The following is a 26,034-nucleotide window of genomic DNA, read 5'->3' on the forward strand; positions in this document are numbered from 1 at the left end:
ATTTGGTACTGTAAAGCTTATATTTTAAAACATATATTCCAGAATCATGTTCCCTGCAGAAGGGACACTGACTCCAAAGAAGTCAGGCAATCCAAATCATCTGTTTCATGAGTCTGGTGGAGACAGGGAATGAGAAAACATAAATATTAGAGTGCATATGTAATCAAGCAAATCTCTCCAGCTTTTACACACTTAACTTCTGGATTAAAATAGAAATTCCAGACTGCTTCTGGAATCCAGAATCCAGGATAGACTACTGTACGAAACGAAACAAAATTCAGAAGACAATATATAGTAACAAGTCATATCCACTGATATGAACATTCAACTAAGAAGAGTTTAGTCTCCGTGCCTATAATTTTTATTAATTTTCTTAATTGGTCAATGGATAAAATAGCTTCTGATTTTTTAAGTTGCCTAGGATTTTTTGTTCTGAAATATGTTAAAGAGAGACCAAAAATCTTTACCTTGAAGAAATGAGAAGATGTCAGTAACTTTCAACAAGGCATAGAGTGGCCCTTTTCTGCCATCACAAATAAAGACAGAAAAGCTTGTAAACCCTCGCCTTGAGAAAGGATTGAGAACAGACCAGCAAATTAACACATACACCAAAATCCTTGTTAAGAACCCTGAGCATTCAGTAAATATTGATCAATATGTATGGTTCCCACTGGACTTGAACACACCCTGAGCTTTTCACAAGATGCGATATTCACTGGGTTAACAATACACACAAAGAGTATATGAGCAGTATGTTGTAGTTTTAGTTTCTAGTGATATAGATAACTTTCCAATGAAATAAGGAATACTTCCCATATTTGACAGAGATTTCCAGAAGTCTCTGTGGTATTTATAATGAAGGCAGAGAGATCCAATGTTGTGATGGACTTTTGCACCTTCTAAGCTGGAAAAGTGAACTTAGATATCTCCAAGGGTAAAAGGGCTTGAATAGCTTCAGTTTTTGATGAAGAAAGTGCACACAGGGGATAAGTTCACCTTATCTTACAAGACCTAGATTGTTCTCATACAGACATTGTCCACAACCGATACCATTGTGATTGATAACTAGTTTGAGGAGGCCCTAAGAGACCCAAAGAAATAAGGAATTCCTCAACAATGTTTAGACTTTTATCTTAAAAAGTTTAACTGTCAATCTTGATGAGATGATGAAAAAAAATTATTGTGCTTTATCATGGATTATGCCTCATACTGTTTATACTTCTGCTAAAAGAAATATTCTCCATAACTGTAAGTACTGCGTTAAAAAGAACTGAATATTTTCTGTGAAGTGTCTTAATTATTTAATGTGTTTCTTAGTAAAGCAGTGAATTTAGTATGGTGTCTGTTGTTTACCTACCTGTCAGTGAACAGTAAGACAAACTATTAATGAGTGCAAGATACTTAGCAGTGCCTCTGCGGGGTAAAGAAATGTTCTCTCAGCCATTCCATCTCGAAGGCAGAACTGACTCACCAAGCATGAATAACATCTGAGTTAGGGAGACTGAGACCTAGATTATTGCTAATATCTAGGAACATGACTTCTACTGATTTTAATGGGAGTTACAAAGCTTGAGTGTTTCTTGGGATCTGACCTGCTCAGCATACCTGTTATTACATAAAAAAATCATAGTGACACATGGATGTTTCACATTCAAAACCTGTGTCCTATAAATTGAGCCCGGTCTCAACATTAAGCTTACATCCTTGAAAACTAAACTACCCATTTATATTTACATTAGTTTCTGATGAAGAAACCAAGATTTGAAACAGATTGCAACAGAAATATCCACTGCAGCCTTCATTTCATCAGGGGACAATTACGTATGGGTGACTATCTCTCCACAAGGAAAGAGAAGAGACCATGATGAAGGTTGAATGGGCAGTGCTTTAATTGGTTGGATCTTCACTATGTTCCCCTGATGAAGGTGTCAGCAAAGACAGTTGATAACATAAAGCTATATCCACATAATTTTGTCAATGTGATTTAAGGGACAAAAAAAACGGTGTTAAGCTCCTATTCCCTACGAAAAATTTAGCAACAATGTGTTTGAATAGATATTACATTTCATATAAATGTGGATTACATTGCATTAAAAAAGATCCCAGTAAAGTGAATATTTCACTTATGTATTTCTGAAAATACAAATGTAAGCAGCAAGAAAGGCAGCACTATCCTCTTCTGTACTATTTTTACCTTCCAAAATAGCATCTTTCTATGCCAAGAATGAAGATGTTGCTTGTTTGTTGTTTTCTCCTTGTTTTAATGATGTACCAAGGACAATCTTTGTTAGAGAAATAGGTGTGGTGTAAAGAATAACTAATGAATTCAGGAGGAAGGATTCATTGTGCACTTTTAGTAAAAGGAACTTTCTTATTCAGTCTTTCAGGACATGATCCAAGTCTCATTGAAGTCAGTTTGATTCTCTGCTCTGATTATTCAATACAGAACCAGCAGAGACAAAGTAAACAAGACATGCCCTAATAAGTTCCATAGGAGCTACGATCTTGCCTAAGGAAATCAATATAACTTCCGTATCTGGTTGTATATCATTATAGCCATTGTGCAATGAGTACTTTTACCCTCTGGATTTAGACACTGAGAGCATTTATTTCATCTAGTCATCAGTGCACCAGTTCCCAAAATCCCTATATGCTGAGAAATCCCAAATACAGCTGAACTTCACAACCTGCAGTCTTCTAGTATCTTCTGTATCTTTTGAGTTTCTATCAGTTTCTTATCTCACAGAAAATACAGAACTTCATCCAATTCAGAAACCTAAGCCTTAGATACATCAGTATCCAATTCCTTGGGATATGTCCCACTGAGACTTACGCTTTCCCCAGTTATGCTGTGCTTGGCAACATCATCTAAACCAGTAACTAAATGTGGTTAGTGGACCCTGCCCAGCAAGCAAGCCCCCACCCAGCCATTCCTTCAACCTCCCCCCAGTGGGATGGGGGTAGAACCATTATGATAGAAGCGTAACAAACTGATGGGTCCAGAAAAAATCCACTTTATTAAATGGATTTTAAGTGACCAAAGGATTTAAGGGATAAGGGAGGGGGAGGGGAGGGAAGTGATTATGTTGATTTTAACAGAAGAATCAAGGATTTGTGCCTGTAAAGAGGGAAATGGCTCAGAGTTTATCTACATAAATTACAAAGGGAACAGATATATCAGTTTTAATTTATTGCAGGTTTTTTTTCCCCCAAGGTAAATCACATTCAGGGGAACATCTTTTTTTGATAATAACATAATTTGGTAAAACATTTTACTCATTAAGGCATAAAGATCTTGTCCTGAGCTGAACCATTGCTCAGAAGCAACAGAACGACAGTGGCTGTTCATATATTTTCTTTCCCTTTGAGCATATGTGAAAGATCCAGGGACAGTCTAACTCTTAATTCTTGCCTAGGTAATTACCTCCTAAATAAGTTAATCAGCTTTCTTACCTTCTAAAAGGATGCATGAGTAAAAAGTAATTTTTGACACTAACACCTTGACATTAGGAATAATGTAAAGTGACTGATGAAACAACATAAATAGCAATAAGCCACTAAGAAGATTCCCTCTCCAGTTCTTGCAAATGTGATTTTAGATCAACCGCGGTTTCATTTCTTCAGCTACACTTTTTGGCAGCACAAAAACTTCTCAAGTACAATTTGTATGATTTTGACAGCTAGTGATGCTATATGCTGTATTTTGCTGCTAATTATCCAGCATAATTTTCCTGAATTTTTAAGACTATTTACTACTTCCTATTGAATTCCTGTTTCCAGTTTTTTTTTATTTTTGGGTGCCACATTGTGGTAAAAAACATTAAAAATATTTACATACAGTAAACTTTATGGGTAATTATTTGAAGAACTGTGGTCCTATCACAAAAGAGCTGATTGCTGCTGTACTTTACCTTGACTGTACCTTGACTTTACTCTGAGGGCCACCACTAAGCTGCAGCTGGCACAGCTGGCAGCAGCACACCTGCTAAGCAGAGCAGGCTAATGAGAATATCTCACACCAGCACGCTTTTCTTTATGGTGGTAATATGGTCCTTCAGCAGAGGAAAAGTCCTTGTCCCTATCTGCAAAGTCCAAACTCTGTGTGGGTCTGCCACAAGCCTGTTCACTGCTTGCCCTGAAATGACAACTGCAGTTAGCAAGCAGCATTACATAGGAAAGCCTTGCATTTATTTGCCTTCTTAACACTCCTTTTCAAATTTTTGTATGCTTTTTTATAGAATTCTAAAATACAGGCACAGACACTAAAGATAAAACTGTACATCTCTTGCTACTTTACTTTCATCTGTATAAAGTATTATGAATATTCTCCTCAGGTAGCAAGTATACAGCTGGTCACCATGGATTATGAAAATGGTCAGTCAATATTTGCTCACCTTCAAGCAAGGAAGGGTAGAATTTTTAAAAATTAGATGACTCCAGCAGACTTTTCCATGTCAGTAGCTGATCAGCTCTGAAAAGCCATACACTGGTAAAGTCATACCATTTAAAGTGTCACAGCCTTTGGAGAAAGTGTGCTTTTCTAAAGAGCCTGGACATCACGCATGAATACATTTTACAAACACTTTCTTAAATACGTATTGAATAAAATGTGTACAGATTTTTCATTTTCTAACCAACAACTACTTGTTAGTATTTTAGTCTCTTAAAATAGATTGCAGATCTCTAAGAACTTGGTTAACAAATCCTTGCAGTGTGATTGTGTCATAAAAAAACCTTTTCCAGTGATCTTTTCACATTAGGACACCCTAGGTATTAGCTATTTGCACAAGTTCGGTGTATGTGCCCTATTGTATATAATGATTTTTTTATCATTAGTCCTGAATCTAGACTGTTATTAACTAACAAGCCTTACTCATATTGAACTGAGAATTAACTGGCACAGCAATTCATAATCTTTATGGAAAATGAGAAAACTTTACTACTTGTGCGTAGTAACTGAATTATAACTGTAGCAAAAGGGTAAATATAATGATTGCATAAATAGAACTATTCTAATTTTTTTACATGATTCACCCTAATTAAACAGGTTTTCAGTGTTAATTGTCTGATATTTCACTTTCAGATTTATTAGGACACTGTTATCATGAACACTCTGGAATCTTGCCCATATCAGCTTCAGTTTTTTGTTTTGCTTTGTAATTTTTCAGCATTAGAAAACTCTGAAGCCATCCTATTGACAGAAGTAAACATTTCATAACCTCTAGACTGCATCCCTCCCCCCCCCCATACTCTGTAAAGCCGTAGGGGAAAGGTAAGAGATTTTGAAGATTTTTATTAACATAAACTAGCTGGCTATTATTGAGTTCAGAATGGTATTCTCTAAAGTGATACTCTGAAATAATTTTGATGCTTCTTAAATTGTTTAAAATCTGTATAAAGTTGGTGATTAGTTATTCAATAAATTAAATATGTATTTGAAAGCAGTACTTTTCTCTCCCTATATCTTTGAATTTATTTGGAATTTAAAGATATATATATATATATTTGTAAGGCTTTTACTCCACAAATTAATTTCAGTTTTAGCATTAAAGAAGAAGCTAGAAATTGGATGATCTGTAAATAGTAACTCCAAACCTCTATTGAAAGAAAAAAAATGTCTCATATACCTTGGAGTTCAGGGACGGGTCTCTCTGTTGCCTTAGACATTCTTCTCCCTAACCTTTGAAAATATTTAAATACTAATAGTTTTCTATCATGTTTCAAGATATGCCTTGTAGAGGTAACAACCCAGATTAAAGAAAACATGGTTCTTGTATGCTTAATGCTTAACAGAAGTTGTTTTGAATCATTGGTAAAATATCACTCTGGCTGGAATGTAACTGTTACTACACTTACTTGTACATGGTAAATTTTAAGACCTTGGATGCAAATTTCTGAAGCTCTTGAGCTGATCAGTTATTTTAGTTACTTAATCTTTTCAGTTCAACTACATGAGTAGCTAGTCAGAAAAATAAAATTTAAATTATTTTTCATGCAAAGTTTTTACACATTTTTAGTATATGACTCAGAACTGTGATTTCCTGCCAAAGCTCTCTAGTAGCATATCAAGTTTATTAGTTTATTGAAACAGCATCAATGCTCTCTTAAGTAAGGGACTTGGGAGAAACCCTCTGAACCAATGCCTCCTTGCACATACCCAGAGGAGGTCAACAATTTTTTAATTCCTCTGTTTTTCACTCTCCTCATTCCATAGATTACACAGGAGACTAGGGCACATAGAGGGCACAAAGTAGCTTCAATCAGGTCCAGCTAGAGAGTTGGGGAAAAAACTGTAGGGCTTGCCTGACATCACACTAGTTTCTCCACATGAAAAACAAAGCAGAGAAAAATAGTAAGAAAACAGAAGGATGAAATTAGGAATGGAAACCTGACAGCATCTTGAGAAAACCCAAAGTCTTCCACTAAAGTTGAATATTTGTAGAGGTGCTTTCCAAACTAGAAATAAGCTGTGATCCTGAAGGCTTTGGTAACACCAAGTTTTATTTGTAACTCAAGTTTTCCCACCTTCCTGTAAGACAGTCTAAAAGGTTTGTTTATACCTGAAAAGGGGACTTTAAAAAGTGTCTATGCTACAGTTAATTGAAACTAAAAATAAATCTCTGTTTCTTTTGTAAACAAGAGTTGGTTGTGCCCTGTGTTTTTGAAAAGAAAAAAAAGAAGTTTATTGAAAATTAAAATGAGTAATTAAAAATGTCTTCTCCTTTATCCCATTATAGAAAATCTTTTGTTTCCCAAAAGAGGACAACATAAGCTGCTTTAAACAGAACAGATCCTAGCTAGAGTAATCTGAGTTGTAAGCTAAGCACAATTGAAGCTGAAGTTTGTTCTGCTTATAGTCATTCTCTAAATGTGTGATACAAGCTAAGAAAACAAAAGATTTTCAAGTCCTCCACCCAGGGTTTCAAGGGAATAAAAACAAAGCCACAAGTCAGGTACTTCAAGATACCGCTGTATAGTATGTGATACAAAAATGTACACGAATGCAGAAGCTTTAGTGCTTCAAAAGCCAAGGCCGGCACAAGGTGTGCAGATTTCAACAGCTGTTTCAGAGGGGCTAAGCTGTCATATAGTGACTGTCAACGGGAGAAAAAAATCCAAACTTTACTTTGGTTCACCTTAGTGCATTCAGTAGGTGCACTTAAAGTGTCTGTGTCTCGACCTTGTTCAGCTTTAACTGCACCTCAGGCTCCTTCCGCCCACCTGTGTTCTCTGCATGGACAGGAGCACTGCTTTGCTTACTCTGCTGATGACAGTGCACATACCCCTGGCAATGGAAGAGCCCATTAGCAAATGGTGTCAGGAAAAAACTGGGCTGTGTGGAAATCAATAACAAAGCTTTTCATTGACTATAAACAAGCTGGATTTCACATTGCAAACCAGAATTCTTACACTTTGGTTTATTGCAGTTCTTTTCATCAGCATTCAGGAGCTAAAAGGATTGATCCGATGACACCTTTTATTTTTAATTTACTTATGATGGAAAACTCGTGAATAAAAAGAAAGAATTTTGGGACCTTATTTATGAAATGAAATCTCTACTATTTGTACGCTCTGTCTTATTGAGAAAGCAGTTAGGACTTTTCGGAATGTATTCTGAATATATATTAAATAAATTTCAAATCACAATGAAGACATGAAGTTACAAATACGCTCTTGGTCTTGCTTGCTGTGAGTATTGGAAAGGGAAATAAGATAAGCAGATAAAATTACAACCAACATAAAAATATATCTCTTCCCTTTATTTAGCGCCATAAAGTGATTAATTCTCGGTGTCCCAAACTGCTTCATTCTTTGGAATAAAAGTCACAAATTCTCACATTTATTGTTTAATTGATTTTGATAATTTAAATGGGGGAAATAAAAAAGTATTCTGTTTATTTAAATGAATTTTAAATAATTCATTTGGTCTGGTTGATAAAGAAACAGTAGAAAATCACTGGAAATTTAGTATTTAGGAGTGTTTAGAAGCTGATTTCTTTCTTTCTTAGCGTATTCTAATATTTCACTGCAGATAAAAGAGATAATTCTGAACTTAAATAGAAATAATTTTTAAAATTAACATTCACTCCAGAACATCAAAACAGTGTTTCACATAATTTGATTTTTTAAAATGTTATTCTTTCATGTATTTATTGATGTACACACAAGAAAATACTTTTGTTTAAAGTATATAAATTTGCATTAACACACAGTCTACTCTGAAATCACTGCTTTTACTGCATTGTTACTAGTGATTAGGCATTATAAAATATTTTATATTCATAGTGCATTTAAACTTAAGATCGTTCAATTTAAAATATTTAGGCCAGATTTATTTGAACATTATTAGATAAGATATTAAAAGGAGCTAGTCTTGATTCTGGGCCTGATCCAAGACTAGGATATTTCCATTGCCTCAGTGCCAGGTGCTGTCACACAGTGAGATGTCTTCTCTACTGATTCTGTCACCTAAAACTTGGATACCTGGTTTGAGTTAGTTACTCCAGACTCCAGATTTTAGGCTGTGACTCATGAGACCACAAGTGATGTGATTTCTACTTAAGGACTCAAACTGTAAATTTATTTGCCTATAGTCCACTGATATTTCAGGTGCAGATGTACAGACTTTAAAGATGAACTCTATTGGGTCAGAGGAATCCTAGCCTCAGTACACCTTCCTTCATTCAAGCTATCAAAATGAGCAATGTTGTACAAAAGCCATAGGTCTTTGTTGCCTCTTTAGAAAGGACAGAGACCTTCACAGCAGTGACCCTTGTGTGAAGTGATGGAGCAGTGCAGCATAGCAGGAAGAATACTGTGAAGCTCTGAAAGAAGAGATATTTCTATTTTCTAAAACATCGAAGTGAGATAAACTCCCAGGTTCTTAGAGCATTGGCCACAGGCACACCATGCACTAAATTACAGAGCTGTATAAATGCTGCAGAAAGTGTATCTTTTATACAGTGCTTCCCTCTGCTTCAAGGTACATCAGGGTAGAAAAGCCTGGTTCCTAGAGCTCCATGGAATGAGTACAAATCCTCAAAGAAGGAGACCTTCATTTGTGAACAGCTTGGCCCATGTCTGCAGTAATTTCTATCTCACTATTGATAAGTCTGTGAAGGGCAGGATAAGAATTATTTCAATTTTGCTCACACTTTTTTTTTCTTGGCGGGGGGCAGTGAGGGGCACAACCCATAGTACTTAGACCTGATTGAAAACGCGATTGATTTCAACGTTCAAATAACAAACTAGGAAATTTGGTAAGACTGTAAAATGCCAAATAGTAAAACACGTTTCCAGCCCAATAGCTGCAAAGATCTCAAACACATCTTCTAATCCAACCATAGATTTTATTTTACCTTTCCACATTTACAATAACAGGCACCTTTCACTCAAAGCCTAAGTAACCTTAGACCTTAATAGCTTTTCACTGCAACGTGAATCATACTTTCCTTTACTCATTCCCAGTAATAGAAACGTGAATTTGAATTATTGGAGTAAGAAAATTATAGGTAGTTTATGTTTGCTGTAGTCTTTTTTTCTATGATTTTGAGAGAAGATGACCATAATTTGTAACCCTGGTAACAAGGACTGCACATCCTTTTGTTAAATCTGACCCAATAAACTGCTTGCTCCTCTGGATTTTAGTTAGAGGGGAAAAAAAAGAAAATGAGATTAACTCATCATTTGGGAATTTCCTTCTTGTTGTTACTGTTTAATTATTCAAGTAGCATTAGAGAATGAAATATTATAAAATTATTTCAATAACAACTGCTTCTGCTGGTACTGTTTTTAATTGTCTCAATCTTAAAGGAGAAAAAAACAACTTCCTTTAAATAAAGTTTCTGGATAATAACACCAAAAATCACCATCCATTTAAGAACACACTTGATTACGTCGCATGCCTAATCAGCACCTATTCAGATTACCTAAGAGTTGATTAAATATTTACTTGTAGTTATGGCAAAACCAGACCTAACACTGAGAGTAACTGCATAAGACCCAAAAAGACCCCAATCTTTGCGAAAGATGTGGATCTTGACTCTCTGCTCCCACTGTAGTAAACAGAAATCGAAGTTCTTTAAAGCTTGCAAGAGGTGCTTTGTAACTTCTAGCATCTTGTCCTCAATTAGCATCAGTTTACAGCTGAAACATTGGTCTGTTAATTTAAATTGATTTGATGTGATGGAGCAGACTGTGTTTTAAATGTTTTTTCCTAAATCACACTCAATTAAATAAAAAGCTTGTGATGTGTTGATGTGATATCAGTGCCCACAAGCTGTAGGGTTTGGCTGTATTATATAAATGTTTCTTTTTTAAAACCAAACCATCAATCTCTCGTACTGCATCCTTTGAATATCACTGTTGAAAACATATTTATCCCCTGAAACATTCCTGTTCTAATGACCACATTCCATTATCCACCTTTTTCTCAAATATGTTGTTCTGTCTGTGAACTTTTACCCACTACCTGCCTGAATACGTCCAATTTCACAACCATTTTGCACAAAGTAGTAAATTTCATCCTCATAGTCCATTTACCAGATATTTCTCCAGCTCTTAAATAAAACATTCAATTACCTAAGCAACTGTCATACCACTGAATTTTGTTAGCCAACAGAAAATATATGCAGCTATGTACAACCCCCCCATACATTTGTTTTGGTTTGTTTTGGTTTGTTTGTTTGATTTGTTTTGTTTGTTTGGGGTTTTTTAGGTTTTATTTGTTACAAACCCAAACCCCCTCTACTGATAAAGAGATTAGTCGATACTTTACCTGTACTCTGTCAGGTGTGGATTGAATCACTGGATCCCATATGTTCTTATGTCTACTAGCACTAGTTAACAGCTGATCATAAATTCCAGGCAACTTTCTTGCTAAACTTCTTTAGTGAACAATCAAGTCGTATCCTCTTTATGTAATGGAACACCATATGGTGCTGCTGATAACACTGTAAAACCTGTGTATGAGCCTCCTTGAGACACAGTTGGCTAGAAAAATTTGACTTGGAAATTTTTGACAAAAATTTCTGTGCTGCAGTGTAGTAGGATTTTGTGGTGGCAACATTCAAGGACAATGCATAGGAACACGAAGAACCACTGACTCATCTATACGATTCCTCAAGTACGCATATACACTGTCATTCTTAAAAATTAAATACACTGTCATTCTTAAAAATTAAAGCACAAATGTATCTAAAACTAAACATCCCAGAACACATGTACCATTCCTGGTTCTTTAGTAACAGAGAGGACTCAGGAATCAGGTTATGTCTTCGAGACCCGCAAGCCTCTGGCCTTTCTGAACTGTGTACCTTGCTACTGAAGGAGAAACTTCCCTGTTCGCACTGAAATTTCCCCTTTTAAAACCTTTTCAACTCCCTGCACTTGTGCTGCAAATTTTCCAGCTCTGACACGAACGTGCACCTTTAAGCTTCTGGGCAGAGAGTGGTTCAAAGTCAAGGTCCTGCTGTTAGCAAGCCCATTGATCCACTGGTGTAGTGCCATTAAGTGTTGATGGCCCTTGATTGCTCTATCAAAGCTTCCCAGCTATAGCCTCTTCTCTACATGTCAACCTCCCCCTCTAAAATGAATGCTCTAAGCTGTGCTTCAAAATGAAGTGTAAAACACAACAGGGTATTCACAAAACACTAATGTGGATTATATATTGACATCGACATATAAATCACCCTTTTATTGCGAGTTAAAAGAATTGTCAGTCCCTCTTTTCCATCAATAAAAAGACTTGAAAATCTAACAAAGCAATAGGGAAGGATGGGGTTTGAAAGACTACCACAAGTATGAGTATGAACAGAGAAGTGCATCTCTGGAAAATGTATGGATAATAACGCTCTGACTTATAGTAAAGAAGGACAATCTCTTACTAGGGCTGAGCTAAATGAAAGGCTATATGAATCTCAAGTACTGTCAATCATATGTCCCAACTATCCTAAAAAGTCGAGTTTTACATGAGACTTTTTAATGAGCTCAGCTCGATTCATTTATTGGCACAGTCCATATAATTACTGATGATTTGCATACAAAATCAATGAAAATTCCCATAATAAAGTATTGATTTATTTAATCCAATTTCACCCAGTCAGGCATATAATTACTCACAGTTCTGCAAAAACACAAACCTGTTAAAATCCAAATATGTATGAAATCACCAGTGCTTCTCAGATTAGCTTTAATCTGTTGATTTATAACATGCAGATTGATATTCCCATTCAAACAATCCTCCCTCTCTTGAAAGTATAGATGTACATTGAAAGAGCAAATGAATTTTATATTTTATACTCTAAATAGATGCCAGATACTCAGCTGGTGTCACCTGGTAGAGTTTTATTAAAGGAAATGTCAATTTATACCAGCAGGTCCATGTGACATGTTTAGGTGAGAGTGAATTTTTGTTATTTGTATACAGAGTTCTTTGTTCCACTTGATTCTTCTTTAATCTTTACTAATAAGTGTTAGCTGAATATGGTGCTTTGGCTTGGAAACAAAAAGTACAGCCTAATGTTGCCTTTGTATTTGTCAAAAGAGCTGCATTTCCAAAAAATACAGAGGAAAGAGAAGCAGTTTTCAACTGAGTTTAAAAGGCAAGTGAAAAGAAAAAAAAAAAAAGGTTACAGGGAAGAGCACGAGAAACCCCATAAGGACTAAAACTCAAGAGCAGAGAAATTCATGCAAAAATAATTTCAGCAACAAGCAAATGCAGTTACGACTGCAGTCTCAGATGTTTCCATAGACTTTTTTTTTCTCTGTGTTTCCAAGAATGACATGAATATGTACAATAGATCAGTCTATCACAGTCTGAGTTTTGGTAGGTAGCTTCTTGGTACTGCTTTGCAGTTGTTTTTGAGCTACTTTTATGTCTTATTTTGATATGCAAATAACAGAGGCTTAAATGTTAAATCACCTACCAAATACCATGACAATCTTATTTCATTCTACCTTTCAAACATCCTTTTCTGATTTTGCTTTTTTAAAGGCACAAAAGCTCTTCCCATTCAGATGAGAAATACGACTCTAAACTAGGCTATGTAAAGTAACAGGAGGATTTTGAGATTAAACCCAGACAAGTATTTAAACAGTTTTTAAAAAAAATTACAGTATTTTTAAAAACAGAAAGGTTTTCACAAAGGCATACTTATAAATAGGAAAAAAATATACAACCAAGTGATCTAAACAATGTAAGCTTGCACTGAGACCAAGCCTTCCTCAGACTCTAAAGGAGCTGAGTTTCCTCAGTAGAATTTTTCTTCTCCTTGTTTTTAAGATAGTATTTATGTATACATGAAGAGATTCATGATAATGCATTTGCAAGTGTTATGACCAGCCAAGAAGTGAAGAAAATGCATTTGTTACCTACACATATAAAGAAGTGCTTATAAGCAGAGTCCCTATACCACAGTGTCAGAAACTACCACTGAAATAAGGACTGAGTACAAGTGAGAAGCACACAGTACCAGCACAGTACCAGCTGAAGTTGGGCTGCTGGGAGAACCTCTTGAAAAATATTCTCAATATCTCAATGAATGTTTCCACCAGCAGAGGCAACAGAAGTTACAAAGAACCAGTGGCACGGTCAGAGGCCAACATGCCTGTGACTATATATATTTCTCATGTATATATATATAAATATATATATATGAGATTTATGAGTGTATATTCATATATATATATTCTCCTGTGACTATATATACTCAACACAGAAAATTCCACAACAGTGTATGCTAAAAAATAATGTTCTCACAGCTGTCTTATTTTGTCCCTTCTTTTTTTAATGAGCACTGGACAACACATTCTGCCCAAAAGAACTTCTATTTCAATAACTAGGCTACAAAGGTAGACCAGTGATCAATTATGTCACATTTTTCCAGTAATCAGTGCCTATGATATCAAGGTTTCCGTCTTATCCTTGAGTAGTTCACATACCACAGCTTGCTAATAACTGGCAAATAGAAAGGGCTTTCCTTTAAAAATAAGTGAATAACAACAGTGGCTCAAACAAAGTCAGAGGTAATACTGAATTAGGAATAATTAGCCATGGTAGAACCATACTCACATGAACAAAGCCAGGTCCAGCTATCTCTGACAAGGATTTTGGGACGTAATTGAAAGCACTCAGCAAACCAGCTGTCTGGACAGAAAAGGAAGACTAATACTTTATTCAGTTAAAACTAGCAGATGAACCTGAGAGGCCAGAAAGCAACTACTTTACTGGGAATTAGGCTCAGCCACACCCCATTTATGTGACAGGGGTATAGATCTCTGTGGCCACAAACAGGCAAACTTACTTACAATTCACAGAGTGTACTGAGATTACGGTATCTGCTTGTAATTTTTGTGGGTACTTTATAGACTGTTCCAGTGCTGAAATTGTAAAGCAACTTGAAGATCAGTACATTAAAATTTTATGAAAGTGGATCAAAAAGATTATTTTAAAAGTTCTTCTGGGAAATGTTTATTTGTGCATTCAACATTGCAATATAAATTACTGTGAGTTAAAGATTCTAAACAAAGAGCATACCAAATGCTCAAAAATAATTCATTTTCCTATATCATCACCTTTTCAAAAGGTATCTCTCCCTTGAGTTTTTTAAGTGTAGTTGACAACTAGTGACATACTGCATAACACAGGCCCATTTTCCTATCAAAAATAAGCACTGACTTCAATGGAGCTTGCCAAATTTAGATTAGCAGTGTCCCGAGTAGGAACTGGACCTCAAATATAATAAGTTTGTTCAAATTGTTTTTAAAACCAGTATTTTTTCTCAGTTGTGACTCTGAAGATTTGTAGTACTCCACTCACAGTGGAGTAACTGAAAAAAAAATAAAAAAATCTGCTGCTGGACTACAACTCTGACAAGTACATACAAGGGTTTTTTGCTGTTACTGTGCTATTATGTCCACCATGCATTGGACAACATAGTGTAGTCCATTGTGCCTGTAGCTTTCGGTTTATAGTGTTCTCTGTGGCAGTCATTATACACCCTGCAGCCACCAACAGTTGCTAAATATGCTTTTGAAGTTGAATATATGAGCTCATCTTACTCTCTGACAGATATTGAGAATGTTGTCTGTGGAGTCAGCTCATTAAGTTAGAAGATGTAGGTATACCTAGTTGTACATACGTAGGTTTTCTGGAGATTTTCTTAGAAACAGCCTACCTATTTCAGAAGAAACAATATGCACTTCTTAGCTGGAAGGACAGTGTGGATCAAGCTTAGGGGACAATGAAATGTTGGCAGAGGAGAGGCAGAGACATTTAACTTAGAGATTTTGTTTTACAAAGTTTAACTGGGGGAAGTATCTAACTCAACATTGTAAAATTATGAAATGCAAGCGTGTAATTAGGAAAATGATTCTATGACATTTAATTAGATCTGTTTGATGTGAAAACCGGATGATTAATCATCTCCTGTATGCAAATACTTAGTGCACACATATGTCAAATATAAAGTCTAAGGAGTTCATACATTGTCTGCAAAATATATTAATGACTAAAATCTTTTAGATGAGTGTTCAGATATTACTAGGGGAGTAAACAATACTGTAGAAGGGAGTTGCCATTTTTTACAGTATTCTAGTTAGGGAGTGCAAATGTGGTATGATGACTGAGGAGTTGTTACTCATAGGAGTGTTATTGAAATGTTTTACTGTACTACGATGCTTTTATTTTCTGCTGCTTCACTGGACTAAGGTAAAAAAGGATATGTACCTTTAAGGGATGGAGGCTATTTGTACCTGAGTGTACAAAATTATGGAAATCAGAAACAAAATAAAACAATTATCTATTTCATAGAACCATAGAATGACTTGGATTGGAAGGGACCTTAAAGATCATCTAGTTCCAACTCCCCCTGCCATTGGTAGGGGTACATTTCATCAGATCAGGTTTCTCAGAGCCCTATCCAACATGGCCTGGAACATTTGCAGGTATGGGGCCCCCACAACTTTTCTGGGCGACCTGTTCCAATTCTTCACCACCCTCACAGTAAAGAATTTCTTCCCAATACCTAACCTAAACCTACTCTCAGTTTGAAGCCATTCCTTCTTGTCCTATCGCTACATGCCCTTGTAAATAGTCTCTCTCCATCTTTCTTGTAGGCTGTCTTCATGTATTAGAAGGGCACAATTAGGTCACCCTGAAGCCGCCTCTTCTCCAGGCTGAACAATCCCAATTCACTTAGCCTTTCCTCATACTGAAGATGCTCCATCCCTCTAATCATCCTATCCCTCCTAATCATCACCTCTAAACATCTCAGTTGTGTGAGAGCAGTTAGGCCTGCACAGTAATATCTTTGCTAGCATTATTAGGTCAACATTAATTATATGTCCTCTGCTCTAAAATTAAGTTCTCTGCTGTCGGAATACATGATCCTCCTTCATAATTTTTTTTCTTCCTGAAGTATAGATTGTGTTCTTGTTCAATGCACAGTAAGTGGCTTTTGTTACTATACATATTATATGGTTACTTCAAGTATGATAATGAGTGTGCTTCATAAATGTATATATATATTTGAAGAGGTGTATAATAAAAAGCACTAATCACATCTCCAAATGCAGAAAACAAGATAAAGGTAATTAATTCTTCAGTTCCCATTTATTCTTAAAAAAACTGTGTCTTTGTCTTGAACTCATTACACATTTTGGAAAACTTAGTATATGTTTATTGATAGAATTTAGCCTTTTAACTTCAGAACAACAATGTGTATTCTGAAGAATCCTCATTTTTATGAACTATTCTATATGCATCCTCTTGATGTAACTGCATGGGATTGAGTTCTCAGCCATACATTCTATTTATATGGAAACATTTGTAAATATATTGAGAGAGAAATTCTGAATCTCTAAAAGCAAATAAATAAGAAAAAAAATGACCTACAAGTACCAGCCACTGAGTTGGTAATCGAATCTACAGCATCAAATCTTGAAAGAAAATCATGGGATTGCATATTAAATACTTGACATTATTTTCTTTTCTCCCAGAGAGAATATGACTTTCCTGTGCAAAACATTCAGGCTGTAGTTTGTGTCCTGTGCTCTCAGCCCTTCAAATTGTTTAAGACTTTAAAATTTAATCAAGGGATTTCTTAATGGAGGTGAATGAAGAGTAACATCAGAAATACATTTGACAAAAGGGTAACAAATTTCTATTTAATTATTTACAATGGCCCTCTACTGCTACTTAGAGATACAAAGTAGTCCTGAGCATCAGATCCTGCAGTCTGGGAGGACAAGGGCATCAACTTGTCCTCACATCATGCAAACAGTTTTCAAGATTGCATCTTGTTGATCTTGATGAAATTACTAGTCCAGGATCTGATGCAGCATGCCAGTAATTTATGATCACAGGTCACTCCAAGCTGAAATGCTTTCAGGGCACATCAAGCCTACTTGTCATTTGCATGCAACTCGTTTTATCACCTAAGAGATGTTTTTCATCAGGCCACTGGGTAGGCATTTGCAGTTCTGGAAGGCCTGAATTTAAAAAAAAATGACCTCTTTTCATCCATCACAACATTATAATAAACATCAATGCAAAATGTAATATTAAAGCAATTAACCTATTATCTTCAGGTCAGGTGTTTGTTATTTTGCCATTTACAGAAACACAAACTCTCCCACTTGGCTGCTGATGTTTGGACTGGGCCAGCTGTCTGTTCTTTCTAAATGCCGTTTCAGTTTATTATGTGACAATGAAGAGCTCTTCTTCCTGCCATTTGAGATGACTCCTAGTTAAGTCTATAGCTGAGCAATTTTTCCTATATTGCCTATTCAAGGGGAAAAAAAAGGTAGATTCGGTAGCAATATGTTATATTGTTCTCACCTTGCATCTTTTTGGACAAGTGGGTTTTTTTATGGGTTTGTTTTTTGTTTGGTTTTTTGTTTGTTTTGTTGGTTTTTTTCCCCAGTGGAATCTCTCTCACTCCTAATGAACTGGGGGAAAAAAATAAGTGAATAAGTTCTTTGATATTGTTATTTCTAATGTTATGCTACTGACAGGGGCCACAGGCTTCCTACAAGAATAGTAAAAATTTAGAAAAGCAAGGTAACATTTCTCAAGGCATTTCAAAATTAAAGGCTAAATTATAGAAGTAATAATGCCGAGCTCCATATAGACCTAATGGAGGAAGTTTAAATATTTGAATAATTCTGATTGTGGGAGACAGGAGGCAGATGGCAAGGAGTTTGCAATAGGAATAAATTTATTAGCACTAACCTAGGTATCTTCAGTCTATGTCTGTGCTAGTCATCCTAGGTTTCTTTGCAAACATCTCCAAAAGAGAATTCATCCCACCCAATGATAGGCATCTAAGATAAATCTGAAAAGAAAAAGGCTCCTGAGGGCTCCAATTTCTGTCTAATGGCAATGAGGGAAGAGCAGATGATTCATTTAGATTTAGACACAGAATTGATGGTTCTCTGAAATTATACAGGATGAACCCTGCATCAGGTACATTTTGACTCTAGGTACAGACTGTCAAGTGGGTTAAACCTTTGCTATGACATACTTAGTGCACAGCTTCTGTATGCCACAGTGCACTCCAGCTAGCTACCATGCAGCAAAAGTCTTGCCTTTAGTCTAGAACATAACAGTGGAAATGTTAACATGATCAGACAAAAGCATTCTAACATAAGTAAAAAAATATTATGTCTGTACTACTTTTAAACTACTCAGAGTAGTTTAAAACATATTCAATCCAAAACAAGTTAACTTGAATCTCTGCCGATGATACTCAAAACAGGATAATTGTTGCTGACTATCCTCCTTCCTTGATGCATTTAGACTACATGATACCAGTCCAGTAAGATTTCTGTCTTAGTCGTTGATCTGAATATCAAATCCAAGTAAAGTATTTCAACAGCAAATCGATTTGTATCTCTCTTGTGATTGCATTAGGCATATGAGAGTCTGATCTCCTGCTTCCACAGACACTGAAACAGAATAGCCAAAAAATGCATATGAATACATGTTTAGTGAACAATTAGAGAAAGGTTGCATCCTGAACATATTTAGATTCCTTTATATACGCTTTCATGGTGATTTATTTGGGGTTGGTGGGGTGGGTGGATTTGCAATCAGACAAATATCTCTCCATTTTTTGCTATTTCATCTAATAAGACAAACAGCTCAATTAAACTTTCTGTCATGTCATTCTGTCATCAATTCACATACAACAGAAGGTGAAAAAAACACCTCTCTACTGCTACTGAAACTGTCATACACAATTATAACCCAGGTCATATAATTTCCTCTAGAACATTTTCTGTAACATTCATGGGAGATGAAGGTGCAAAGAGCATCCAAGGGTGTACTTTCATGTATAGGAAGAATCTGAATTAGTCTTTCGAAAGTGTAAGGTTTGTTCCTTGTTCGTAGCTTTACAGAGTGAAAGATCCAGTATGTTTGGCCAATGAAGTTAGTTCTAACCTCCAGCAAATATAAATAGCTATTGCAAGAAAAATAAAACATTTTTTCTATGTTTTGTTTTCCTATAATATATGCCTATCAAGATTTGAGCAAAAGTACCAATTAAACTAACAATAAAAGCTTGACATTTAATGTTGAAACAGATAATAAGGGAACACAAGTGAAACCTTTCAGAGGAGTAAGAAAACTGAAGGTGAGTCATAGCACCTGGAAACATTCGTTGATTCTGTATGAGATTTAAAGGACAAATTACATGCAGATTATAAAAATATAATTTTATAACGGATAAAACAACTTGGATGCTGTAGTGCCACACATCTGTTTTATATACTGCTGAATAATTTAGTAATGAATTTTAAAATTAGAATACGTTGAGAGGGGCCATTAATATTGCATGAAGCGTTGTTGAATTACATGGTATTAAAATTACATCTGTTATAGAGTGTTTCTTCCAGTAATGGTCACCTATGTTTATACATAGTCACTGCTTTTCTTAATTGTAAGTATTTTAGTGACGTTCTGGAAAGTGAAATCAACAGATGTTATATAGTATATAGCTATTCCAGATGGCAAATACTCCTGCTTTAATAGCCTAAATCAGCCTTTTTTTATCATCAATACCTAAACCATCATTACAAAACTGTTTTTTTTCTCTTGCAACTATTAATTTGACAAAAAATGTTGTAAATTTTTCAGTGTGCCCTCAGAAGGATGACTAACAACAAAGCCTTAATCCTGTAAATTTCTACTTGAATATGGCACACAATTGATGCTCTCTGAAGTTCCCCAGAGAAAGGTTAGAAAAATGTGAAAACTATTGCTGTTGAAGAGAAATTGGTCCTATTTCTTTCTGTATCCGACCAAGTGTGAACATCTTTACATTTTAAATGCCATGCTTCTATGTTCTTACCTGACAAAAACACAAGGCTTTCTGAAACAGTGACTGGAGAGTAAAACTTCCTCTTTGTTCTTAGAATGTAGAAGGATATCTGTCTTATACAGTGAATTACTTTCTACTAGTACCTTATACAGTATAATTCTATAAGGATTGTATTGGCTGGTAATTACTGCTACTACTTATATTGAATAAAAAATATTTTCTCATATTCTTTCAGTGAATGCTGTCTTTATAATGGGACATAATTACTTGAAACAATGTTTCAAGAAGCTGATAGACTCTTTAATTAGCATTTTTAAAGTAATAAAAGTTTTTACATCTAACCCTTTTGGTTCAGAAAGGCACAATCCTTGGCACAGCATTGTTGCAAACAGCTACTGCTATTTTCCTTACTGAAGCCTAATTACTGAGATTTAGGTATCTGCCTTCCCAAATCAAGCCTATACTCATTTTGCTGCAATATTACTGTCAATCTCAGCACAGCTGTGAAATATAACAACCCAACCTGTTGAACAAATGAAACAAAGAGCTTTATGTTTAAAATAATGGCAAAAACTCAAAAAATGTTCAAGACCAGAGTTTTTTGGTTGATATTAAGGTACCTCCTATGTTTAGTCACCTGGTAATTCCTTGGATCACCTCCTGCTTCTCTAAAGCTCACTGAATCAAGTTGACTTTGCAGGCTTCCAGATAGAGACTTAGCACCAATGCACACTGTTTTTTCCTTCCACTCCTGCCTCAAAACACAAGGTCATATTTCCTCTCTTCTGTCCCTTGATGGATACTCTCCAGCTGAAATCTGTTTTGTAGCCATCTGTTTATTAACTACTAGCGCTCTGCAAAACGCATCTGTAAAAGAATCTAAATCTTTCAGAGATACCAACTAGCACTTTAGAAAAACAATTTCCATTTTCTGCATCCCAGTCTTGAGAGTGAATTCCTTCTATCTTCTGCCTATTTTCACCTTCCTTATTGATCAAACATTGGTCTTCTCCTTTGCACTTCTTGAGTGAATAGTGAACAGTCCTCTATTTCATTTATTTTGGCTGTGCTTCAAAGTCCTGGATGACACAATTATTGTGGTAATGTATCCAAGACTTTCTAAAAGATGTTTTCTTTCTCATGTCTGTGGCTGAAGGCACACTGAATATAAACCATTAAATAATCACAGTGCTAACAAAGGTCCAAATTTTGGAAACTGAACTATCATCTTCAGAATTTTGAGAAGGATATTCCTCATTGATATAAGAGGGGTAAAAGGAAGAAACAAAACAACTTTTCTTTCTTTGTGATATTAACGTTTCTGTGATTGAATTTGTCCGCATTATTAAAATTGTATGAGCTCCTTAGTCCATTTGTTCTTGGTCTGATATTTATATGTGTATGTATAAATATATGCTCACACAGAGAACAGGTGAATGGAGGCAAAGAATATGAGAGTATGTGTTCAGAGTTCAAATTCTTGGGCAGGTTACTTCAGGTGTTACTGCCTGTTGTTCTGCAGTTCACACTATGTTGATTCACAGATACCACTCAGTTGCCATCTTTTTATGGAAGTAGATAGACACATAGATGTATTTTGGCTGTGGCAAAAGCTGGAAGAAGAAAGATGGTGGTCTTTTAGTGGGAGGGAGGGAGTAGAAACTTTCCAGGCATGATTTTGGTGCAGACAGGAGTTTTAGCAGTAACTTACAAGACCAGCTATAAAAAAAACCCAGACGAAGAAGAGAAAAAGTATTATCACAGCTCACTTGCTATCTAGTATATTGTATGAGGGTTTTTAATTTTTTAATACATCGTTAAGAATCACTGCCTCCTACTACAACCTGAAGGTCTTAACTTTTAAGCCAGTGGGGAGGGGACTGACTTGAAAATGTATTATTAATATTATAACCAAATGTCCGGTTGATAGAGAGAAATAGGCATCTGTTATAAGACAGGTGTTTAAGATCAGCAGTATTGCTAACTTCAGGGGTCAGACCATAAAAACAGCTGACCATGGAATAGCTAAATGCCCAATATGCTATAGTGAATACACCGTGAGCCATATTTCTAGCTAATACAGCAAACTAATTACCACGGCAGGTAAATTACTGACAATCCCATGTCTTACATAAGTGTGTCAGAGTGTAGGTAAATTATCTGAATAGGCTGTTGAGCTCTTCTGAGTCATTCTAGTTAAGCCTAGCTGATGGACACAAAAGGTGGATGGTGCATGCTACAGATACTAATAAAATCCGTTCTGACATCCTTTCTTATTCAGGATGCTTGTAGCTAATCCCCAGTTCAGTGACATACTGAATTTGAATAGTTCCTACAGGGCAGTTTAAATTATCATGTGCTCAATTAAACATATAATATAAATATATATCATATAGATTATACAATAATTATTATTATTTTCCTTAAAGCACCACAATCATGATACAAATAATTAAAAATTCAACATTTTTGCAACCCATACCAATTTTCATTGGTTCTAGATTGCAAACCTCAGGAACTAAATATGATTTTGTCTCAGATTATTCATATAGGGAAGGCCTGACACTCTCAAAGGCACCACTTGTTGTCAGAGGTCGATTTAATACAGAATAAAACTGAAATAAAATATATGAGATAAACAGGGAGAAATAAAGATGACTCAATATAGGCACAGATTTTTTCTATATGCAAAAAATACAGTAAAGCTTTATTGAACACTACATATATTGGCCTTAACTTTAACTGTTTTGTGTTAAATTCTAAATGGAGAAGACATCAGTAATGTGTGTACTGTTGTTTATTAAGTACAGGTCCATAGCCTTCAATACATTTCAAAGCATTGTTTGCTGCTTTCTAGTTTTGAATTAGTCTCTCAATCTTCCTCCAACAGAAAACTACCAGCTGTAACGATCAGTAACTCCTCTTTTTTGTCATAACAAAACATGTAGTGCCATATCCAGTCTGATGGATTCAGAGATGGGAGTAAGCAAAATCAAAGAAGGAATGAATTACCTAAGAGCAGAAGAACAACGCTGAGAAAAGGCTCATGCTGAGAGGACCATGGCATGGATATAGGTACAATGTAATCAGCATAACAAAAATACTTCCATCTGAAGAGATTCCAAAATTTCTGTCCAAAATATATAAACGAAAACAGCTTCTTCTTAAAACTTCTGAACCCTTTCTATTTTCTGGAGAGTTTAAGTATCTGTTATTATTAAAACTATCTCAAATTTTAGCAGGCAGTTCATTCTCTTGGTTTTCATTAACTGCAATAGATATGTGTTTTGAATCCCTACAAGAAGAGATATCCACTTATAAATAGTAAATGTATTATATTTAAGAAAAACCTTATTTTACAGATCTGTCTTTGTCACCACCTCAAATTCAATGCAGCCTCAGAGATGATGTCTTTATGGACAGAAATTACCTCAAAAATTATTTCCATTATTTAAAGATCTGTAGTGACTTACATTAACTGGGAATCTTCTATACTTTTGAATTGAAGGATTCCTGCTGGCATTGAAGAAAACAGAAAGAACTACAATTTTATAGACAGAGAGTTGATATATTGATACCTTTGATGCCTTTGAGGGCTTGAAAGTAAGATGAAAAACCTCATAAGTGCTGTGTCTGGCATGGGGCACTGCCAGACAGCACTGGCCAGCAGCTCCCCCATCTGCTCCCCTGCATGTCCCAGTACAGACATAGGCTGCAAAGAGGAAAAAAGTATTTTCATCATCTGAACTCTACCAGACAGGTATCACTGACACCATGTTGTTATACACAGGCAAACAAATGTACTCCTGCAATAGCAGACAAAGTAACCGGATTAGTTCATAGCCAGGACTCAGCAAACTAGCACTAGCTACCTCAGCACAGTTACAGCCTCTTAAAAATGTAGCTTTTCAGAATGGCACATGCCTGACCTTGTGTTAAAAATAGCATTCACCCTCTGCCTGACACTGGTGCTGCAGGGCAACATGCACATTTTACCCACAAGGAAACAGAGGGGAAAACAAAATGTAAATGTTTCACAGGACTTCTGAAACAAAAGTTGCTCAGTAAGGTTGTTATCTCACCTAAACCAGTTTTATAGCTCTACAGTACAGATATCTACACCTTAGCTGAACACATTTGTCACCCCTTGCAGTCAATGAGAGAAATAGGCACTCTTCAAGGCACAATTCCTCTCACTGTTGAATAGACCTGTTGGTTGGTATTACCAGGAAAAACTTTCTCTCTTTACTTACAGCTGATTTGGATTTGACTTCAAAAAAAAAAAAAAAAAGTATTGAAATATAAACCAGAAAATTAATGAAATCCAAGGAGCATGAAATCTTTGTACAACTCTTGGAACAGCATGGTGCTTCAATAAGAGAGGGTAACTAGCTAATTAAAAGCCTCATTTTATTCAATTGTTCACAAGTTACAAGCAGTACATGAACCCACTAGAACATAAACCCAACTAGAAGTAAATCCAATAAATTAGTATATAAACCCAACTAGAAATGTTCAGTTACAATAGACAGACCATCACAGTCAACACTGTGTAGATATTTAAAGAGCAAAACACATGGCCTCTATCATATCACAGAATCATGGAATGGTTTGGCTTGAAAGGGACCTTAGAGACCATCTAGTTCCATCTCCCTGCCATGGGCAGGAACACCTTCCACTAGACCAGGTTGCTTATGGCCCCATCTAACCTGGTCTTGAACATTCCCAGAGACAGGGCATATGCAGATTCTCTGGACAACTTGTTCCAGTGCCTCACCAGCCTCACAGCAAAGAATTTCTTCCTTATATCTAACCTAAGTCTACTCTTTTTCTGTTAAAAGCCATTACCCTTCATCCTATCATTTATATGCTCTCATAAAAAGACCTTCTCTACCTCTCTCGTAGATCCCATTTTGGTATTGGAATGTGCTATAAGATCACCCTGAAGCCTTCTCTTCTCCAGGTTGAACAGCCCAGCTCCCTCAGACTGTCTTCCCAGGAGCAGTGCTCCAGCCCTCTGATCGTCTTCATGGTTCTCCTCTGGACTCACTCCAACAAGTCCATGTCTTTCCTGTGCTAAGGACCCAGGTGGGGCCTCATGAGAGTAGAGTAGAGGAGCAGAATCACCTTCCCTGACCTGCTGGCCCCCTTCTTTTGGTGTAGCCAGGGATATGTTTGGCTTTCTGCAAGTGCAAGTTGTTGTGCCATCATGAGCTCCTTGTCAACAAACACTCCCAAGTCTTTTATTTAGCCTGTATTTATGCTTAGGATTGCCCTGACACAGGTGTATGACCTTACATTTGACCTTACTGAACGTCACAATGTTTGCATAGCTCAAAGCCTGTCCAGGTCCCTCTGGATGGCATCCCTTCCGTCCAGTGTGTCAACCACACCACACACTTTGGCATCATCATCAAACTTGCTGAAGGGGTACTCAATCCCACTGTCCATGCCATTGACCCCTAAGGAATGCCATTCATCACTGGTTTCCACTTGGACATCAATCTGCTGACTGCTGCTCCAGAAGTTCCTAAACTTCCATGGACTGTATCTTTTCTCAGTTCCACCTGCCTTAAAAATATGGAAGAGAAAAAACCCAAAACAGATAAAAAACTGCACTAAAAACATTATTAAATATTTAATTTTAAACTGAGAAAGAAGCATTACGTCCATCAGTCAGTAACTGAGAGACAGAGAGAAAGAGATGTTT

This window comes from Manacus vitellinus, unplaced genomic scaffold, assembly GCF_001715985.3.
Source record: "Manacus vitellinus isolate BGI_N305 unplaced genomic scaffold, ASM171598v3 scaffold_2_pilon, whole genome shotgun sequence".
Taxonomy (NCBI): Eukaryota; Metazoa; Chordata; class Aves; order Passeriformes; family Pipridae; genus Manacus; species Manacus vitellinus.